Source organism: Equus quagga, chromosome 22, assembly GCF_021613505.1.
Source record: "Equus quagga isolate Etosha38 chromosome 22, UCLA_HA_Equagga_1.0, whole genome shotgun sequence".
Classification (NCBI taxonomy): domain Eukaryota; kingdom Metazoa; phylum Chordata; class Mammalia; order Perissodactyla; family Equidae; genus Equus; species Equus quagga.
In genome coordinates this window covers 3,519,126-3,539,989 of record NC_060288.1, presented here as the reverse complement: position 1 = coordinate 3,539,989, position 20,864 = coordinate 3,519,126, and the positions used below count along the sequence as shown (strand labels likewise).

General features: G+C 43.9%; 1 protein-coding gene and 1 non-coding gene across 4 annotated transcripts in view; one reads left to right on the top strand and one right to left on the bottom strand.

Annotated features, from left to right (window-relative positions):
• The window catches only part of ZMAT4 (zinc finger matrin-type 4), a 317,539-nt gene that overhangs the window by 3,732 nt on the left and 292,943 nt on the right, over nucleotides 1-20,864 (bottom strand). The window lies entirely within an intron of this gene.
• LOC124231854 (U6 spliceosomal RNA) lies at nucleotides 12,090-12,196 on the top strand. Its single transcript, XR_006886702.1, has one exon. It is a non-coding gene; the product is annotated as a U6 spliceosomal RNA (small nuclear RNA).

Genomic DNA, 20,864 nt, shown 5'->3' with positions numbered 1-20,864 from the left:
GCATCCCATCTGATACAAAAGAACATGGAAAATTTTACTGCTATTAATAAATATTGGGCCATTCAATCCAAGAAGAAAATTCTTTTTCATCTGAGAGATAAGTTGCATAATTCATGTATTTGCAGAAATTTCTTTAAATAGAAAATTGAAGAAAGGCATGGGGGAAAAAAGAATTCATTACATAGTTTCCATTTGTGGTGAGGGACAGTCTTTGTTCTCAGAGAGTCTTAAATTTGATTCGACTTGAAGAGACAATTTCGATTGTGCTGTATACATACCAATCATACTCATAGAGTTCATTTTATTTTCGACATACATCATCATAAAAATGACGACAACACAGTTTCTGTTTTGCTTTCTAAAGAAGAAAACACTGGAACTGAAGGCTACTAGGCACTTTACTTGGGGTCTTGGAATGCAGTTAGAAAAACTGTGGAAGGGGTACCTCTGCCTTCCAAAAGGAGAAGTTTCCGTTTCAAGGTATCGTGAGGCTACGCTGAATTTCTGTGAGTTCCAGCCCCTGTCGGAGCTCCTGTCATACAGAGGGACATGACATGACGGCCTTGCAGCACCATCCTGCATGCCAAGATCCCAAACCGGATGCAAATCACTTCTCCAGGACTAGTTAAGCAAAAAAGCTTCTCTTTCCACTAGTCGCCCCTGTCACTGTTCTGACCTGAATCCAGAAGAGGGGGATGCTTGGAATCTGGGTACGAGATAGAAAGATTAGGTAGACGAGTAGTAGTCTCATGGTAAAGACTTCTTAACACCTGGCGAGGAGTCTTAAGTACTGAAATTAAACTGGTCTCATCAGTGAAAAGGACCAGCAGTGTGTGTGGCCTTCCTGAGATGATCATCAAGGTGAGGGAGAGGCGTGGAAAAAGCATCCTGACCAAGTGTGTTTGAAGGTGGTGACGAGAGAAAAATTTAGTGATTGATTTGTCCCATGCTGAATTTAAACACTTCAATTAACCAATTAAAACACAAAGCAGAATCTCGTCAGCCCTTATCAAGTCCAGTTTCTGACAGCCAGGGAGAAAGTTTACAGTGACATGAAAAACGCAATTGTGAACCATGACATACGTGAAATGATACGGCCAGAATGTGTTAGATGAGGAGTTATGTCCCAGACCTTTGCCACAAACATGTTGCTAAACAGTCATGACTTTGAACTTGCTCTAAACTTACTGCCTGAGATGTGCCATGGAAATCATCCAAGGACTCGTCACCTTTGCTCAATTTATTAAGATAGTACAGTGATAAACCAAATTAAATTATATTTCTAAAATTGAACATCTCCCAGTTTCTAGTCTTCCTTTTCCTGCATTCCCTAACTTGGCAACTAAGAATTCAAGGCAGAAATGCAGTGCTCTCCCAAGCTTGGTCCTGTTCTGCCTCGCCCCATCACCCAATCAACCACAAATCTTACTGGCTTCCTATTTCATTCCTAATATGTCCTTTCCTCTGCATCGCCTGCCCATGCCCTATTCCAGGCCCTTGCCATGGCACCGGCCTTCTATCTGGATCTTTGCAACCAGCTCTGCGGCTTCATCACCCTGGCGTATGTTGAGGTGCTTCACTGGGTTCCCATCACTTACAGGAGAAAATACAACACACACAGGTCATTTGTGATGCGACCGCTGCCTTCTCCTCCAGCTCTATCTTTGTGTCAGTCACTCCCCCAATCACTCTAAGCTCCGATCACAGAGAATTGCTGGAGCTTTCTGGACTCACCACGCTCTCACGTGCTTCTACGCTTCGCACAGTCTCTTCCTTCTGCTGGGGAGCTCCTCCCCCAGCCCTTTACTTTTCCAGCTTCTCTCACTCTCTTCACAGAAGCATGCTTCCTTAAGACATCCCTTCCTGAATTTATCTTGACCCAACAAAATGTATTTGGAGTATTTTGAGCAGCCACTTGGGGGTAAAGAACAAAACCTCCAGAAAATACCCAAGCTATAGGAAGTGATCAGTGAGCTGCTATGCTTAAAACAAAGAGTGAAGTGTGCTTTGCTTCTGATGAGGGTGAATGGCAGGGGAATGAGGGGGTTGGGGAAGAAATGGGAGAAGAGAGGAGAATGTGGGAGGAGGGGATGAGGCAAAGAGAGACTGGAACAGGAAGATGGCTTTGTCCTGTGCTATCTCTGTACGACTCCCAAATCTTCTAGAGTTATCTAAACAAATAAAATACTCACAAAGAGTTCATTATTAGGGAAGTCTATGTAGTCTGATTATAGGAGGGAAGAGAAGCACTCAAAGTGATGGGAGAGAAAGATGCAGAAAGACCACAAGACATGGGAGTTAAAAGTGCAGGCGGGGCTTTGGGTCCTAACAGATTGTTGTCTCCTTTGTTGGGTAGTCCTACGCCAGTCCAAGACGGCTGAAAGCGGGCTGGGGTTCAGCTGACACCTCGGGCATCTGGGCAACACAAGACGAATTTCTCCAAGTCCTTCTTGGAAAAACAAATCCCATATATTTATAACCCACTGAATAAAGAAATAATTTAAGAAAATTCAGGCTAATTAACAGAAAACTTAGATATTGTGAACATTCAAGAAATTGTGAATATTGAAAGGCACAGAATACTCAAAATGAATGCAGCCCTGTCACTTCCTAATACACGTTGACTACCGAAATTGACAAGAATGATTTGTAATTAACTTACCAGAACACCTAAGAAAATAAGCCTCCTCTACTCATATAGAATTTGCATTGTTTATATGCAAATGAATGCTCCTGATGTGCTTAAAAACAATTTATTCCCCTTAGAAGGCAAATACTCTCTTTATAATCTTGTTTACACTATTCGTTTGCTTTGCAAAACATTTTTCATAAAGTCAGAAAATAATGAAATGTCAGAGGCAGAAGGAACCCCAGGGATCATGCAGGGAAGTCCAATGTCCTCATTTGACAGACGAGAAACTCGATGGAGCCCCTGGCACACCCATATACCCTCCACATTCCCAAGGCCTGCACCAGCCCACCCAGCCCCTTATTCGTGGGACTCCACCCCTCCTACACTGGGGTTCTAGCAACAGCTGAGGCAGACGCAAACAGAGCAAGCAGCCTGCAAAGTGCTGGGCTGTGGGACATCATCAGGACCCATTGACCCCCCCGGACTGAAGTGAAAAAGTCCAGCACCCCTTTTCCAATCACTCATAGAACTGGAGGCCCGGCTGCTCCCTGTTTGTTTCTGAGCCTCAGCTTCTACTGTTTTTTTTTTTTTTTTCCTGCAGAAAATCTGTCCCGACTCCCTCTTTCCCGACTCCATCCTAGTCAGGTTCCATCCTAAGTGCTTCCTTCCCTCCACTGATTCCCTAGCCAGGTCATATTGCCATCTTTTGTTTACTGTCGATCCCCACTTCAAAGAAGCATGGGACCATCTCTATATCTGTATTTTCAATGCTTGGTATAAGGCCTGACACAGAATCGATGCACAGCCTTCCCCAAGTGAGCGCATGAGGGAAACCAGAAAGGGAATCAATCGCCACATTGGGAAGAAGCCTAAGTCTCGGATACTCACATTCCTCATTTCCTGTCCTATCCCAGGCAAGTCCATTCCCATCCTGCATTTTCAGAGAAGAACAACAATTAAGTATTCAAAGCTTCTCTGTCTCTGTCTCTATTCTTTTCTTTGTTTTTTTTTTTTTTTGTCAAGGCAGATTTGCCCTGAACTAACATCTGTTGCAAATCTTTCTCTTTTTGCATGTGAGCCACCACTAAAGCATGGCCACTGATGAATGGTGTAGGTCCACACCCAGGCCACTGAACTGAGGCCTCTGAAGCAGAGCACACCAAACTTAACCACCAGGCCACCGGGGCTGGCCCTGTGTCTCTATTCTTCTCTTCGTCTACTCTTCTTCTCATAGATTCAAAGGGCTTGTGATTTAACATTAGAAAACTCAGTTCTAAACTCCAGTAATTTCAGAATGGGGGCTGGCCATGCCGGAAAGAACAATCATGTGATCAGCTGGTTGAGGTTTGAGCCAAATGATATTAGCCCAAGCTCTGTGGAGGGGAGGGGGCTGGAGATGGAGTTCAGTCACACGGCCAATGATTCAGTTGATCCTGCCTGAGCGACACAACCCCAATAAAAACTCTGGACACAGAAGCCCAGTTAAGCTCCCTTGTTGGTGAACACATCAATGTGCTGGGAGGGTGGTGGTGCCTCCTGATTCCACAAGAAGGGGGCCCATAATCTCTGCATTTGGGACTCTCCCAGACCTTGCCCTATGTGTCTTTTCTGGTCCTGATTTCTATCCTTTATAACAAAACTGTAATCACAAATCCAGCGCTTTCCTGAGTTTTCTGATTCCTTCCAATGAAGGTCAAATCTGAAGAGGTGGTGAGAAGCCTGGAATTTGTAGTCACTTGATCAGAAGCGTGGGCCTGGGAATCCCCAAAGCTTGCTGCTGGAGTCTAAAGTGAGGTGGAGGGCTATGCCCTTAACTTGTGAAGTCTTTGCCAGCTCCAGGCAGCTGGTGCCAGATTTGCATCGCAGTGTTGCAGCAGCAAACCTACCTGATTCCTCTTCTGTGTTTTAGTGGGCAGAGCCCAACCCCACTCCCCCGTGGGGCAGGCACTGAGCCCGTTCAAGTGCTGGCCGGGAGCTTCTCTGTAGTGGAGCGTATCGCAGAAGCAGCTCAGTAGTTGTCAGAGAATGAGCTCTACCATCAAATACTGGATCTCGAATTCCAGACCCAGCACTCACTAGCTCTGTGACATTTATCTTAGTTTCCTGCTCCATCAGATGGAGATGACACAATAATAGCATAGACCTCACAGGGCTGCTGTCAAGATTAAATGAGTTAATACACCGACGTATCATGTACCTCATACATATGGAGCAAATAAATGTTGTCTCACTATTATTATTATTAATATTTACTCTGCTACATGGGCTCCTGTTTAGGCTAAGACTATTAATGAGTCTTATGTAATTGGCAGAAACAGAGACAGAGTGTTGCAGTGAGACAGGCCTTCCAGATCCCAGGGGCAGCTCTGGTTCTGTGTTTCCAGGGCCGGTGAGAAATCATGGGAAACAATGGCGCGTGGCAGAAAATGGTGGGGGTGGGGGGAATGCTAATATTGGACGAGTTCACAATGTCCCCTCCTGCAAAAAAGGCTAAAATGATCTAGATACACCGTTTGCTATGATACCCAGTAGTCATATATTGCTATTTAAATGTAAAATAATTAAAATTAAATCAAACTGAAAATTGAGCTCCTCAGTCACACCAGCCACATTTCAACTGCTGCACAGGCACATGTGGCTGGAGGGTTCTGGATTGTATAGCACAGACATAGAACATTCGCATCATCACAGGACAGTGCTGATCTAGAGCCATCAAGTGTCTGAAATTGGATGTTTTGAAATATAAATCAGAATACTTTTTAAAGGAAAGTTCTATAACCATGTAAAATCTGTTAATTTCCCCCCAAATGTAAAATAAAATGAAGAAAAACAATGGGTGTATTCATGGAGAGACTGACCACTATTATGTTCAAATAATCTGTACCTGTCTCTCAAACATTTCAGTGCCTCTAAGCTTAGGGATCAGGAAAGGGGAAATGTCTGAACTCCCCTTCAGCTCATGTGCAAATGTCCTGGGGTACACAACTTTTGACTACCTGGATACCTGGAGGCCAGCAATTCCAGCTGACTCCTAGTATACAAAGATCAGCAATTATAGGAGTAGAAAGCTACCCCCCAAAAGCTGACCCTAAAGGATGATCAGAAGAAGCAAAGGAACAGGTTGGCAAAAACACGTGTTGGTGGGGTGCCTGGTGAGGTCAGAGGGAAGAGAAGGACTGGGAATCCAAGTGACAAAAACTGAAAGCAAATACCATGTGAGGCAGATTGCTGAGAAGGGGACTGGGAAATACGGTGGGATGGGATGTTGCCAGTTGCAGAGGGGAGATGCCAGGCTGTGATAGAGAGGAGGGGGGCAGGAAGCTAATGGAGGAGACTTGGGGGTCTCTGCCAACACATGGGCCACTGAGGAGTCACAGGGGACTCTGGTACCCGGGCTGCCCTGCTGGTGGTAAAAATAGGACTAACGTGATAATGCAACTTTTGTAACAAATTATTTGACAATTATATTATTATCAAAACCCCAAAACATTATGTGATGGAACAAGAGAACTCAGAAAGAGCATTAAATTAGGATCTAGGCCTGGCTTTACACTAAATGGCTACACTGCAAGTGTAGCTTCATCTCCCCAATTTCCTCATCTATCAACGAAGAAATGCACACAGCCATTCTCTAGGCGTTCTCACCTCCAACAGGCTGAAATCCTGTGGCCGGGCCAAGGTCACTGCAGCACAGAGAGACTCAGTCCTTTAAGTTGTTCAATTCCAAGTTCAGCAGTTTTCTGTCAGCCCCGTCTAAATTATCACAAACTCCAAAATGAGAAATCCACAGATAGAGAGGATTCTATACTTTCTTTTTTCTTCCCTTCGGGCTCAGAGTTTATTTGCTAACCAGCACCCACCACAAACACAACCAAACCTTTAAACAGATGTCCAAATCCACTACTGAAAGCTGTCAACACATTTTGCAAACAGAGCCAAACTCTGTCTTATAAACATGCTGACAGACCAAGGAAGAGGATCAAGAAAGCCAGCAGGTGCTCATGGAGAGTCTCTGGGAGACGTGATCTGGGGCAGCACCTTCCAGGACACCCAAGTCTGGACCAAAACAAAACAAAACAAAACATACCACAAAGGGCAGCGGTGTTTCTAGTGTCTGTGGTGGCAAACTTAATGGTGTGGAGACAATTCAACCACATCTAGGAATCATCCTAGTAAAAATCCACTGTGATCCTCCACTCGATAACTATGCTCTCCATATTGTCCCCACAGGGCATCTGCAGTGCAGAGTGGGGTACACTAGTGTGGAGTCTGGGATCCTGGTGCCACTTGACACCGTCTAAATCATGTGATCTAAATCATGTGACTGACAGAAAATGACTCAACCTCTCTGAGCCCAACTTCTCTATTTACTAAACCAGGGATAAGACATCTGAGCATAAGACTTTTGTAAGGAACAAATAGGTTAATGAAAACCCTTTGTAAGTGTTTTACCATTACTGGAAAAGCTATTCAAATTATAACTTTCTATAATAATATGACTTTACTACTCCTTAAAGCCTACTTTACACATTTTAATTGAGGTAACATAGTGGGAATAACGCATTAGCCGACCGCAGCATTAGCCACGGTGTGCTGCTAGAGCGAAGCTCTTCACCAGGACTTCCAAGCGCCCAAGGACAGGGTCCAACATACTTGACCATTGGAAACAAGATGTTTATCAGGCTGGGGGTGCTGGACACTTTGGCCTAAGTAGTCGAGAACTGCAAAGGGCAATGAAGCCAGTGGTGACGGGGACGGAAGGGCAGGGAGATGCCACAGGGATGATTTGCATTTCTGCATGGGAGGGGCAGTTAAAATATATTTTCCCTTTCAAAACGTGTTCTTGACCGGCAGTAATGAACTTGGGGATCTGGCTGAGGAGATTGTCAAGCCATGTTGAAGGTGCCATCTGGCTGCTTCTGGCTGCTTATAGTAAACTGCAAGAGTGACAAATTGCAGGAAGAACTATTAAATAAGAAGGAACCAAGACTTGATGATTTTGAACATCCTCAGCCTCTCTGGACAGCAAAAGAGGCTAAAATTAAGAAATGGCTTCCAAGTACTGTCAAGAAAATGTGGTCTAGAGATAAAGCTAAATGAGACTACATAACCCTTGATTAAGACTTCAAAGAGATCAAATGATCAGACAGTTACTGGGTCCCACACAAGGGTCTTAAAAGAGATTAAGGGTGTGCCTTATAGGTTGTCTCAAAGGAAAAATAGGGCCTCCAGGAAGTGAAAGGGCATGTCTCTCAGCTTTTTCAACAGGATCCAAAGCTAGAGAAAAGCTTTCCTCAAAGAGATTTGTGGATGTGACTTATTTCTAGTACAGTGAACCCCAATAACATTCACAGAAATCCTACAGAGGTTTTGAGAAGATGGTATCAGCTGAAACACTACCATTTTGGAATGAAAGACGTAGAAGCAGTACACAATGAAAAGAGACCAATAGACTCCAGAAATTCTACTGGCAACAAGCAGGCCAACGAAACCACTTGGGTGCAAGTATGTGCTAGCTTTCATGAAAAAGGAAGGAGGACTCAGAGGGCAGACCAAGGTAAGCAGTCTCTGAAGTGGCTTCCAAAGGTCCCTGCATCCTGGCATGATCCCCTCCCCTTGAGTGTGTCTGGATCTGGTGACTTGTTTCTAACAAATAGAGTATGAACAGTTTTTTTGCAAGATTAGGTTATAAAAGACTGTGATTTCCATCTTCTTCCCACACTCTCTTGCTCTCTTGCTTGCTCAGATCGTGGCGAGCTGCCTATGCCCAGAAATGCCTGTGGTCAGTATTTATTGAGGAATGGAGATTCTCATTCTAACATCTCACAAGGAACCAGATCCTGCCAACAACTTCTTGAGTGAGATTCCAAGCAGGTTCACCTCTACTGCAGCCTTGACTGGAGCCTTAGGAGAAACGCAGAGCCCGAGAGCCCAGTTACGCCAGGCCTGGATTCTTGGCCCAGAGTCACTGTGAGATAATAAATGTCATTTTAAGGCACTGTGGGGGACTGGAATTGGCTACCCCAAGATATGTCTTTTAGGAATGAGGATTATTTCAGGCTGGTTACTTTTAAAAACTGCAGACAGGAAAGAAACTCTGAAAAGTAGAATTTACTTACCCTTTGTAAGAGACATTTACATTTGTAAAGGAAATCTCCATCTATAAAGGTGTCTCCCTCTCTGTACCAGGAAGAAGGGGTCTGACCTTATCTCTAGAAGCTCTTATCAACGTGGAAGGCAAGGACTTAAATTTGCATAATAACCTGACTCTTGTTTACTGTACTTGTCTGGTGATCTCCATAACTGGCCCTCCCGCCCCCCGCCCCCAACATCCTCCTTTGCTTTTAGCTGAAGGTAGTGTTTAAGGGGAGAACTTCTGCCACCTTGGTGAGTTGCTCAGGTTGCCTGAGCCTCTCCCATGTATACATGCTATAAAGCTTTGTTGAATTTTCTCCTGTTATTCTGTCTCATGTGAATTTAACTCATTGTTCATCCAGAAGGACCCAGAGTGGGTAGAGAAAATGTCTTCCTCCCCTACAGCACAAAGTTTAGGGGTAATTTATTTAGCAATAATAGTTACCTAATGTTCAGTGTTATGAACTGAATTGTGTCTCCTCCTTAAAATTCATATGTTGAAGTTCTAACCTCCAGTACCTCAGAATGTGAACTCATTTGGAAATAGAGTTATTGCAGATGTAACTAGCTAAGATGAGGTCACACTGCAGTAGGGTGGCCTCTAATCCAATATGATCAGTGTCCTTATAAAAAGGAGAAATCTGAACACAAGGAGATGCATATGGGGAGAATGCTGTGTGAATATTGGAGGTCTGCTGCCACCAGCCAAGGAACCAGCAGAAGTTAGGAGAAAGGCCTGGAACGCATCCTCCCCTAGCACCTTCAGACAGAGCACGGCCTTGCCAACACCTTGATCTCAGAATTCTAGCCTCCAGAACTATAAGACAATAAATTTCTGCTGTTTAAGCCATTTAGTTTGTGGCACTTTGTTATGGCAGCCCAAGAAAACTAATGTTGTCAGTAAATGGGAGAAAAGTGTTATTATGGTGTATCAAGTAGGAGAACAGCAATCAAAGAATGATCTGCCATGATCCCAGTAGTCCCCTGAAACACCGACAGCCCCATGCTAAATCTAGCAGAAACATCCTACGTGTCCCTCTTCAAATGCCATCACCACAGGGCTCTTCTGATCACAGGAGAAGTCTCAGGGCCAAAGCAATGAGTCACCCAGGTGGGCATGCCCCTCGAATCGGGACCTTCTTCACACACCTCAAAAAGGTAAGTGGGGTAGAGCAGCAAGAGAGAAACAGCAGAGCTGAACCCTGAGGCCCAGTGAGAAGCATGGTCAACATCAGGAGAACCCGCCCGTGTGCATCTCCCCTCCTCTATAGATTTGCTCCTGAAAAAAAGTAGAGAATTTGACTCTCTTTCGTGTAAATTAATTTACAGCACTAGCTGACCCATTTAAAGAACCATGGGATGAATCATTTTAACAGGAGAAAATCGTCTTCCAATGTACCTCTTACATAAGCTTGGGCTCTATAGAGAAGCACATGCCAGCTCCACTCTGAATGTGGCTGAGTGGTCTCCAAGGCGCCAAGATCCATCAATTCTCAAACTCTATACACTTTCACTTTCAATTAATAAACAAAAAGAAATTGATTATGGAAAATTCAGGACTGAAAAACAGACATTCATTAAAATTCATGCTGACTGCTCTCATCCAGTGCTGGCAAGTCCTGGTGGGGAAGAAAATCCTTTTTTTGTTGACTTTGTTAATACTTGAGAAGAAAGATTGAAGAAATGAATTACATTCCAGTGGTCCTCAGAGGGAAGCAGCGATTCCTGAAGTAGCATAATTATCTGCTTCTAGCCTGTGACCTTTACTCCTTGGTAACTAACAGAGAGGGCAAGGGAGAAGGGCAGCCGGGGCTCTCCGAGGCTCCCCGTGAGCTGTAAGGGCCAGGAAGTGCCCTGCTCCTAACCGACTGCTCCACAAGTCCAGGTTTGTGCGGCGTACAAAGCTGCACTGAAAGATGGCTCCACGCCAATTCTGCCAGACCCTCTGAACAGACTCAGACAGATCCCAGACCAGGGCCTGATCTGAGTTGAGTAGAATTTTTAAAAGCATTTCACACACACACCTAACGTGGAAAAAATATGGAGATGCAATCATGATAAGGAGTGCCATTTCTCAAGGTGCATCATTTGCAACATTTTGATTAACTCCCGTTTCTGAACGGCAAAGCAGCGTATGTTAATAAACAGCAAGCTCCAATTAGACATCTGTGCATGCAATCTAAATGGAACCCGTGGCTGGCTCGCGTGTGGTGCCAGTTTTTCCACAGTCTGCGTGTGCGGGATCTGGCCTGGGGGTTGCGAAGAAGGTTTCCAGGGATCTCCTGAAGCACCGGGCATTTAACTCCTGTGAGCATACAGAACCCCCACTGTTCTCTCGTTGATGTTGTTTCTTTCCTCCTTGGCCTCTCACACAGGTCTCACGATCTGACTCCCTGACCAAAATTCAGTCATTTCCCATTTAGCAGCCACCCCCTGGTTGTAGGAGAGTATTGACCTGGCTATTTGGAAAAGAAGGAAATCACCGGGGTGAAAAGGACGTGGATCTTGGGCCACATGGATCTGGATTTGAACTGAAGCCTTGCTGTTTACCGAGGATGTGACTTGGGGAAATTATTTCAGTTTTCACAGCCCAGTCACCTCATCTGAGAATGGGAATACTAATATTAGTCCCATTAAAGCAGACACTGTTGTAATGTGCAGAGGCCACAGTAGGAAATCAAAGTGGCAAAAATCTATGCCTTATATTTTAGCAAGGAGAAACTGGCAATGAATGAGAATAAGTAAACTATACGGTATGATGGGAGGCAATAAGGACTACGAGGCAAAATAAAGCAGGGCCGGGACATGGAGGATGTGGGAACAGAAGCTGCAGCTTTTAAGCATGGTCAGAGAAACTGCCAGTTGGTGTGTGGTTGTTAGGGGAAGAGCAGGCAGAGGGATCAACAAGTACAAGAGCTGAGGCAAGAACTCTCGTGAGGTCTCCAAGGAGGAGCAAAGAGGTCCACGTGGCTGGAGCCAAAGGCAGACAGGTGAGAAGCCGGGAGAGGGCAAAGAGTTAACTGGAGGCAAGAAGGTCCAGGTTTGTGTGAGGCCTTGTAGGCCATTGTGCAGACTTAGGCTTTTATGGAACAAGATGGAAAACCATTAGTGTGCTTTCAACCAAGGAGTGGCCTAATGGGTAAGGATTCAGTGAGTTAGAAGATGAAGACAAAGGCAAAGATGAAGAAGCAGGGAAGAGGGAGGAGAGGGAAGAGCAGGAAGAGGAGGAAAAAGAGGAGGAAAAAGTGGGGAAAGGAGAAATGATATGAAATACTTAGCTTATCTCTTGGGACAGGCAGGTGCTTTAAAAATGCTATTTTGAGTGCTCGCTTCGGCAGCACATATACCAAAATCGGAACGATACAGAGAAGATTAGTATGGCCCCTGCACAAGGATGACACGCAAATTTGCAAAGCGTTCTATATTTTTATGAAAATTGACTATTCTTTTTCACCATTCACAAAAATAAACTCAAAATGGATCAAAGACCTAAAGGTAAGACCTGAAACCATAAGCCTTCTAGAAGAAAATATAGGCAGAACACTCTTTGACATCAGTATCAAAAGGATCTTTTTGGACACCATGTCTTCTCAGACAATGGAAACAATAGAAAGAATAAACAAATGGGACTTCATCAGACTAAAGAGCTTCTTCAAGGCAAGGGAAAACAGGATTGAAACAAAAAAACAAACCACCAATTGGGAAAAAATATTTGCTAGTCATATATCCGACAAAGGGTTAATCTCCAAGTTATCTATCCAAAGAACTTGAAATCAGCAATTCCAAAAGTCCCATGAACCCCTATGTTCATTGCAGCATTATTTACAATAGCCAAGGAAGGTGAGGGCTGGGCACAAAGGGTGAAGGGGTGCACCTACAACACAACTGACAGACAATGATGTACAACTGAAATTTCACAAGGTTGTAAACTGCTGATTTCAACAAAAATGTTTTTTTAAAAATGCTATTTTGAAACCCACTTCACATTCCCCAGAGAATCACGATAGCTCTTCTTTCTCTTTCCCTTCATCCCAAGACTCTGTGATACATGCATACAAATCTGGCTGGAAATTTTTATGTTGCCTGAATTAATGTCATGAAACTTAAATAATGGAAATGAAATTGGGAACCAAAGCATGTTGTTTTATTAGAGATTATGATGATTTCTGTGGGTGATTTCTGCTTTGCTGGGTCAAGAAGTCAGATAATGCTTCACCTCCCACCCATCATCAGCTGTCCGGAGAAGAGGGTGCTCTGACCAGTGTCTGTAGATTCACTCCACACATCCCCCTGGAGAGTGCAAGGATGCGTTCTTCCAAAACAAACAGAGAAAGACAAAGATGGGGAAGGGGCTGATGGAGTACTTGTCTATTTGGGGAGAAATTCATTTTGCAATCTCATGATCTCATAGTCATTACATTAATCTACAGCTGTTTTTGTCTTTGCTGACTCCTGCTAGGTAGACAAAGGTCAAGAGAGACACAGAGATGCAGGAGAGGCAAGCTCGCTGATGCCCTCCCTTTACACGGGTGGAGGTGGTCAGCTGACCAGGGGTGTTAAAATGTCTCCTGAGGGAGAGAGAGGCTCACAGCTCCCCAGCGTGCATCTCATGCCTTGAGTCATCTCTTGAAGACTGGGTAAAACAGTGCTGAGAGACCTAAAATGCCACACTGTTCAAAACTTATTTTTTCCCAAACCAGCGTCTCTTCATGCATCCCTTATCGGAGAGGATGTCTCCACTGTCGAGTGCCCAAGCCAGAAACCTGGAATCAAGGACTCCTCACATACAATTGGTGGTCAAATGATGTTAATTCTACTTTTCAAACACCTTTCTGAGTCTCTGCGTTTCCATTGGTTACTGCAATAGTTCAGAAGATAAGCGTTCCACCTCCTCTCCCTGTGTTGTATTACATCTTCTAATCCACCCACTGATTTATTTGGCGAGAAAAAGCCTGATTAGGTTCCTTATCTACTTAAAACTTTCCAATGTCTTCTCCTTGCCTAAACCCCTTCGATTTGCACATTAGACTCTGTGATTCGGCTACTGAACGTCTCTGGTATTCCTTCTCAACACCTTCCCTTCTTGCTTCCTCATTTCCCTGACGGAAATGCGCCCACACTTCAGCCATATAGAGCTTGTAGTTCTCCTAAAATGCACCAAACTGCTTTAAGCAAATCTTTTGTTTGATCTGCCCTCTCAGCCTGCAGTGCTGACCTCACAGCAACTAGGGTGGCCCTGAGAATGTGCCTCCCAGACCGGCACCTACAGGAGCCTTGTCGACCAAAGGTCCCCACTGCCGAGCTCTGACTGCTCCCGGGCTCCTCTCAGGCCACGACCGAGGGCGCCGAGAGGACAAGGCAGATCCCCTCCCAGAAGGCAGGGAGTGCTTCTGAGGCCGACTTCGGCTCATCTTCCAACACCCCTGCTTTACTTAGACTAGAGTACTTCCACTCTCCTCCACTGGGGTCAGAGGCGTGGCCTGACAGCTTTCCCAGCTTCTCCTGGATCACTGGGCGTTTTCCCTCACAGCTGTTTCCCCTAGTAACATTCTTGCACATTTAAACCTCTCTTAGCATGTGCTGCTCAGAGGACCCAGTCCCAAACTAACACAACGACCAGCGGGAGAAAGCCTGCTTTTTATCTGATATGTCGCTCCTCTACAAGGTATCTGATGACCCCTCTAGGTCAAACAATCCGTCATACAATAACAGTTTATTACATATGATAACTAATAATAGCACTGTTAATAGGAGAAATGTATATTCACCTGTCTCCATCGTATCCTACGTGAATGCCATCATACTCCTCTTACCCTGCGTCTGCTCATCACAGTGACGGTGCCTCAGACAACATCTTATCACCCGCAGAGCTGAGCACAGTGGTTGGCCTACAAGATACGATCCATCCATGACTAGACAAGTGCTCAGCACATTGTAGATGCTCAATAAATAGATGTTGAAAGAGTGGATGAATGATGCTTACTGACTCAACGGATGAATGCATGAATGAATGGCACACAAGCCTGGGGGTCACGGGTAGAAATCAAAGGTCATAGAGAAACACAAGGGAGAAAGAGAAAATATTTTCTTTCCTTGAAGGAATAATGGATAACGAGCAAATTCTAATGGATAAGGATCATAAGAAAGATATTGGATTGTCCTATTAACATTTCAATTAAAAGTATAATTACAAATCAAGTATTTGAAACTTCATAATTTTGTTTGGCTGTTTTAGTGGTTACGATGTTATTAGCTGTTGCGCAGTAGAAGATGTACTGGGTGTAGCCTGGATGTTCAAGAAAGCTGGGCAATTTGTTGAGGGGAACATACAACTTTATATCTGAATGAGAAAGACATGAATTTGCAGAAGAGACTCTAAAAGAAAATCTTCACCCCCATTTTAAACGTTACTGCAGGAAAACTGTTGCCAAGAGCAAGCTACATTTCACGGAATGAGATGGGCCTATAGCTTAACCTGTACCAGCCTTCTATTTAGGAAGATGCTATATTTTACGAAACGTTAGTTAATCCGTGATGTATCTGCATTTGCAATTTCTCACTTTAAGAAATGAAAGCTGTGGTATAATAAAGTATAAAAACTTGGATTCAAATCCCAGTTTTTCCCTTTGCTAACTGTGTCACTTTAAACAAGGAACATCACCTCCCGAAGCACTAATCTCCTATAAAGGGAGAATAATCAAACTTCCCATACAGCGTTTGTGCGGACTGAATGAGATAATAAATGTGTATGCCACAAGAACAGCGGCTGACACACAATGGCTGCTCGACAAACGCAGGCTGAATTGACAGCCAGGGCTGTGGTGGCATCTAATGCATTTTCAACCTCTGAGATCAATTTACAGCTTGGTATTTCTCCAAAATTAAAATCTACTTGGAAAGGTTTCCCATAATAACCCTCTCCTACTCTTGCTGAGTCCACTCTCGCTTCCGGGCTGTGTTCCCAATCCTAGTGGCAAGGAAACCTCTTTTTCTGCAGGGTCTGAGAAGTTCCCCTACGGTAGTTCCCATGCTTTAGGTCAGCTTGCCACCAATGAAGCTGCTGCTGCTCCTGCCACTGTGCAGAGTTTAGTCCACCTTCAGGGCACACAGTCTAGCCATCCAAAAACGCGAGCAGTTGGATGGCTAAGCTGTCAGGGCCTAATTCTCTGTCCTTTTCCCACTTGGCCCCTTCCCCAATTCGTGTTACTACTCTCCAAGCCTTCACGTCCCCTCCTTCTTCTTCTTACTAAAACCTATCTCCTGGAAAGAATCAGATAAACCATTTGTATTCAGGATCTTTCAATAAATTGAACTAATATTTACTGAACTCCTATTTGTGTCAGGCACGATGTTCAGCCTTGCCAGAGATGTTAGATTTTAAAGGACAGAGTGGGAATGGGAAAAGGTATTTGCGAACCATATATATGACAAGGGGTTAACATCCAAAATATGTAAAGAATTCATACAACTCAATAGCAAAAACACAACTCAATTGAAAAATGGGAGGCTGGCCCGGTGGCATGGTAGTTAAGGTAGCATGCTTCACTTCCACAGCCCAGGGTTCACGGGTTCAGATCTGGGTGGGGACCCACACACTGTTCATCAAGCCATGCTGTGGCAGCATCCCACACACAAAACAGAGGAAGATTGGCACAGATGTTAGCTCAGTGCCAATCTTCCTCAAGCAAAAAGAAGATTGGCAACAGATCTTAGCTCATGGCCAAACTTCCTGACCAAAAAAAAAACAATGGGCAAAGGACCTGAACAGACATTTCTACAAAGAAGATATATGACAGGCCAACAAGTACATGAAAAGATGCTCAACATCATTAATCATTAGGGAAATGTAAATTAAAACCACAATGAGATATCACCTCATGCCTGCTAGAATAGTCATCATCAAAAAGACAAGAGATTGGGGCTGGCCCAGAGGCACAGTGGTTAAGTTCACATGCTCTGCTTCAGTGGCCTGGGATTTGCTGGTTTGGATCCTGGGCATAGACTTATGCACTGCTTGTCAAGCCATGCTGTGGCAGGCATTTCATATATAAAGTAGAGGAAGATCAGCACAGATGTTAGCTCAGGGCCAATCTTCCTCAAAAGAAAAACAAACAAACAAACGAAAAGACAAGAGATAACAAATGCTAGCATGAATGTGAAAAAAAAAAGGGAACACATGCACTATTGGTGGGAATGTAAATTGGTGCAGCCACCATGGTAAACAGTATGGAGGATCCTCAAAAAATTGAAAATTGAACTACCATACAACCCAGCAATTCCACTACTGGGAGCATATCTGAAGGAAAAGAAAACACCAACTTGAAGAGACTTCTGCACCCTGTGTTCACAGCAGCATATTCCCAACAGCCAAGACACGGAAGCAGCCTAAGTGTCCACCAACAGGTGAATGGACAGAGAAGTTGTGATGTATACACAATGGAATACTATTCAGCCATAAAAATGAGGAAATTCTACCATTTGTGACAACAAGGATGAACCTTGAGGGCATTAGGCTAAGTGAAATAAGTCAGAAAGCAAAAGACAAATATTGTATGATCTCGCTTATATGTGGAATCTAAAAAAAAACCAAATTCATGGAAAAAGAGATCAAACTTATGGTTACCAGAGGCTGATGGTACAGGGAGGAGGAATTGGAGACAGGTGTCAAAAGGTACAAACTTGCAGTTGTAAGATCAAGAAGTACTAGGGATGTACAACATGATGGCTGTAGCTAACACTGCTACATGATGTACAGGGAAGTTGTTAAGAGTAAATCCTGAGTTCTTATCAGAAGGAGAATTTTGTTTCCTTTTTCTCTTTCTTTTCTTTTTATTGTATCTATAAGAGAAGATGGATGTTAGCTGAACCTGTTGTAGCAATCATTTGACAATATATGTAAATCAAACCATGATGCTGTGTGCCTTAAACTCACATAGTGATGCATGTCAATCATTTCTCAATAAAACTGGGCGGGGGGAGGAGATAGTATATTAGAACATATAAATAAACGTAAATAAAACTCTACCGAGAGAACTTGAGGAAGCAAGTTGACTTGGTCCTGTGGGAGGAAGGTGTCTCTCCATGCTGAGTGTGCCGCTAGCACAGGGAGCCACAAGCTCCGCTGATGTCCAAGGGGACCCCAGAGGATCACTCCTTGACTTCAACTATAGAGAAGTGTGGTGGCTTTAGAATATGTACACAAATTCTTTCACACTCCTGCCTTCAAGAGGAAGAGCCTGGTCTCCACCCACGCTCACTTCCCCACTCCCCCAACCCCCTTTAGTGTGGCTGGACTTGACTTTTTTCTAACAAATAGAAAAAAAGTAGAATTTATGATGTGTGACTTTGGAGACTTGGTCACACAAGGCACTGTGTCTTCTCCTTGCTCTTTCTCTCAGATTTCTCACTCTGGAGGAAGTAAGCGGCCATCTCATGAGAGAGCCATGGGTGGATAACAGAAGCCTCCTGCCAATGGCCATGAGAGTGCGCCATCTTGAAAGCACATCCTTCAGCCCCAGATTATTGCAGATGACTGCAGCCCCCGACTATGTCTAGGCATGCAGTTCACAGAAACTGTGAGATAGCAGATACTTGTTGTTTTAAGCAACTCAGTTTGGGGATAATTTTTTACATAGCAATAGAAAGTTCATACAGAGGAAACCTGGACATTCTGATGTTTTGGAGTTAGAAGTAATAGGTGACATATTGTGTTTCAAGGTAGTGGCTGAGTTTGTCGTACTATCAACTTTAGGGCCTGAAAATGCTAAAAAAATTTCCAAAGCCATAGTTGACTCTCTCAGGATAAGAATGCGTATCTGGGCCACAGGTGGATTTGAGGACCAAGATAATGGCACCTTACGTTCACATAGAATTTCATGACTGATGTCATTTGATCCTCACAACAATCCCACTGGGGCAGTAGGAAAATTATTATTCTGCATTTTATAGACGATATAAAGTGCATTGCCCAGAGTTTCATAGGTAATGAGCGATAGGGATGGTATGAGAATTCAGGACCCTTGAATTTCAATCTAACGTAATTTCTTCTATATTATACTCTCCACATGAATCTATTCCCAAGCCAATGACTGTGTTAGTTAATAGAGGAGAGGGAAGAAATAAATATTCCCTGATTATTCATTCTGTGCCATGAAGTACACCAGGTATTTTACATACTTTATTTCATTTAATCATCATATCCAGTGGCATAGCTCTCGTTAACATCAGTTTTCAGGTGAAGACTGTTGAGAGTGAGGGAAATCAATAAGAACATTGCCAATGACCACTTGTGCCACTTCAGGGTGTAGGTATTATAGGTATTACATACATCAAAGTCACTATCGATCAATCTTAGTATTTCTGTAGCCATAACCTGACATGATACAAGGTAGAATCACTCCTAAGTCTTGCCTGGACTACCTTAATAATCTCTTAATTGTTATCTCTGTTTCTAGACTTTTCCAATCTGCTGCCAGAGTGATATTTTTTAAATGACTTCAATGTGACACCACTACCTCTAGGATAAGAGTTCCCTCTCTCTCTTTTTTGGTGAGGAAGATTCGCCCTAAGTTAACATCCATGCCAATATTCCTCTATTTTTTAGTCTGTAGGCCAAGAGCACAGCACAGCCACTAACAGAGCTATGTAGGTCCATGCCCGAGAACCAAACCCAGGCTGCCCAAGCAGAGAATGCTGACCTTAACCACTAGGCCACCAGGGCTGGCCCTCTCTCTCTTTTTAGTGACATTTGGGACTGCTTACTCGAGCTGTTAGCTCCTGCTAATGTCTCAGGCCTTTTTCTCTCTCTCTACACTCCAGGCTCTTTTCTAAAGATATAAATCAGCCTTTACTAATGGTGGTATCACTTCCTTGACCAACCTCCTTACATTTCCTGTCCACCTACACATCAACAACCCAAGTCAAGTACCATGTCTCCCAAAGGTCATCTCACTGGCTAGGTTCACTGCCCTTCTTTTGTGCCCCCTTAGTACTGTCTGCTTTCCCCTGACATGCATTTCCTATCTTATATTAAAATTATCTGTCTCTGACTATCTGTAACACTAGAATTCTGTGCCTGCCTTCTGTATGCTGGCCCCTTCTAGGCACTGGAGATACAGCAGTGAACAAGACCCAGAAAACCCCTGCCTCTCTGAAACTTTTATTCTATTTGTGAAACATAGATGGATGAATAGATAGATAAATAGATAGATGTAGAAATATCAGAGGAAAATAAGTGCTAGGTAAAGAATTAAAATAGGATGATGCGACAAAGAATACCTAGGAGATATTTAATGTGAGAGTTGGTTAATAAGAAAGAGCGAGTCAGGTGATAATTTATGGAAATGCACATCAGGAAGAGATTCCAGCTGGTATAGGAAACACAAAGTTAAGGCAGAAGAAAGTTCAGCTGCTTGAAAATCGGAACAAAGGCCAGTGAGTATTCCTGGAGCACGGCGGGCAGGGAGAGACTGGTCTGAGCTGACACCGAGCGGCGGGTAGAGGTCAGATCACATGGGGCCCTGTGAGCCAGCACAAGGAGTTTGGTTTCTCCTGAGTACACCGGGAAGCCCTCAGGGGATTTTCAGTGGAGGAGACTATGCTCTGGATTACATTTTTAAAAGCTCAGTCTAGCCGCTTTGTGAGGAATGGCATATAGAAAGGGAAATGCGCCCCAGGGAGCAGGTTAGGAGGCTGCTGCTGGGAGGCCAGTAAAGATAGAGACCAGAGGCTTGGACGAGGGTGCTGAGAGAGGAGATGGAGAGATGAGGACGGATTAAGATATGCAGAGTCACGGAACTTGCTGATAAATTAGGTGTGGAAAGGGAGGGAAGGAAAGGAATCAAGCACAATTTCTAGACTTTAGCCGTAAGCAACTGGATAAATGGTGATGCTGTTCAGAGACACAGGGAGCCTGAGGGAGAAGAAGGTAGAAGGCCATGGAGGGATTACAAGTGTTCTCTTTCTAATCATGTTGAGTTTGGGATGTCTGATGGACATCTGAATAGAGAGTCTGGAGTTCCAGGAGAAAGATCAAGCTTGGACGTGATGGTAGATATAGATAGATATAGATATGGATACAGAGATTTCTCTGTCTCCA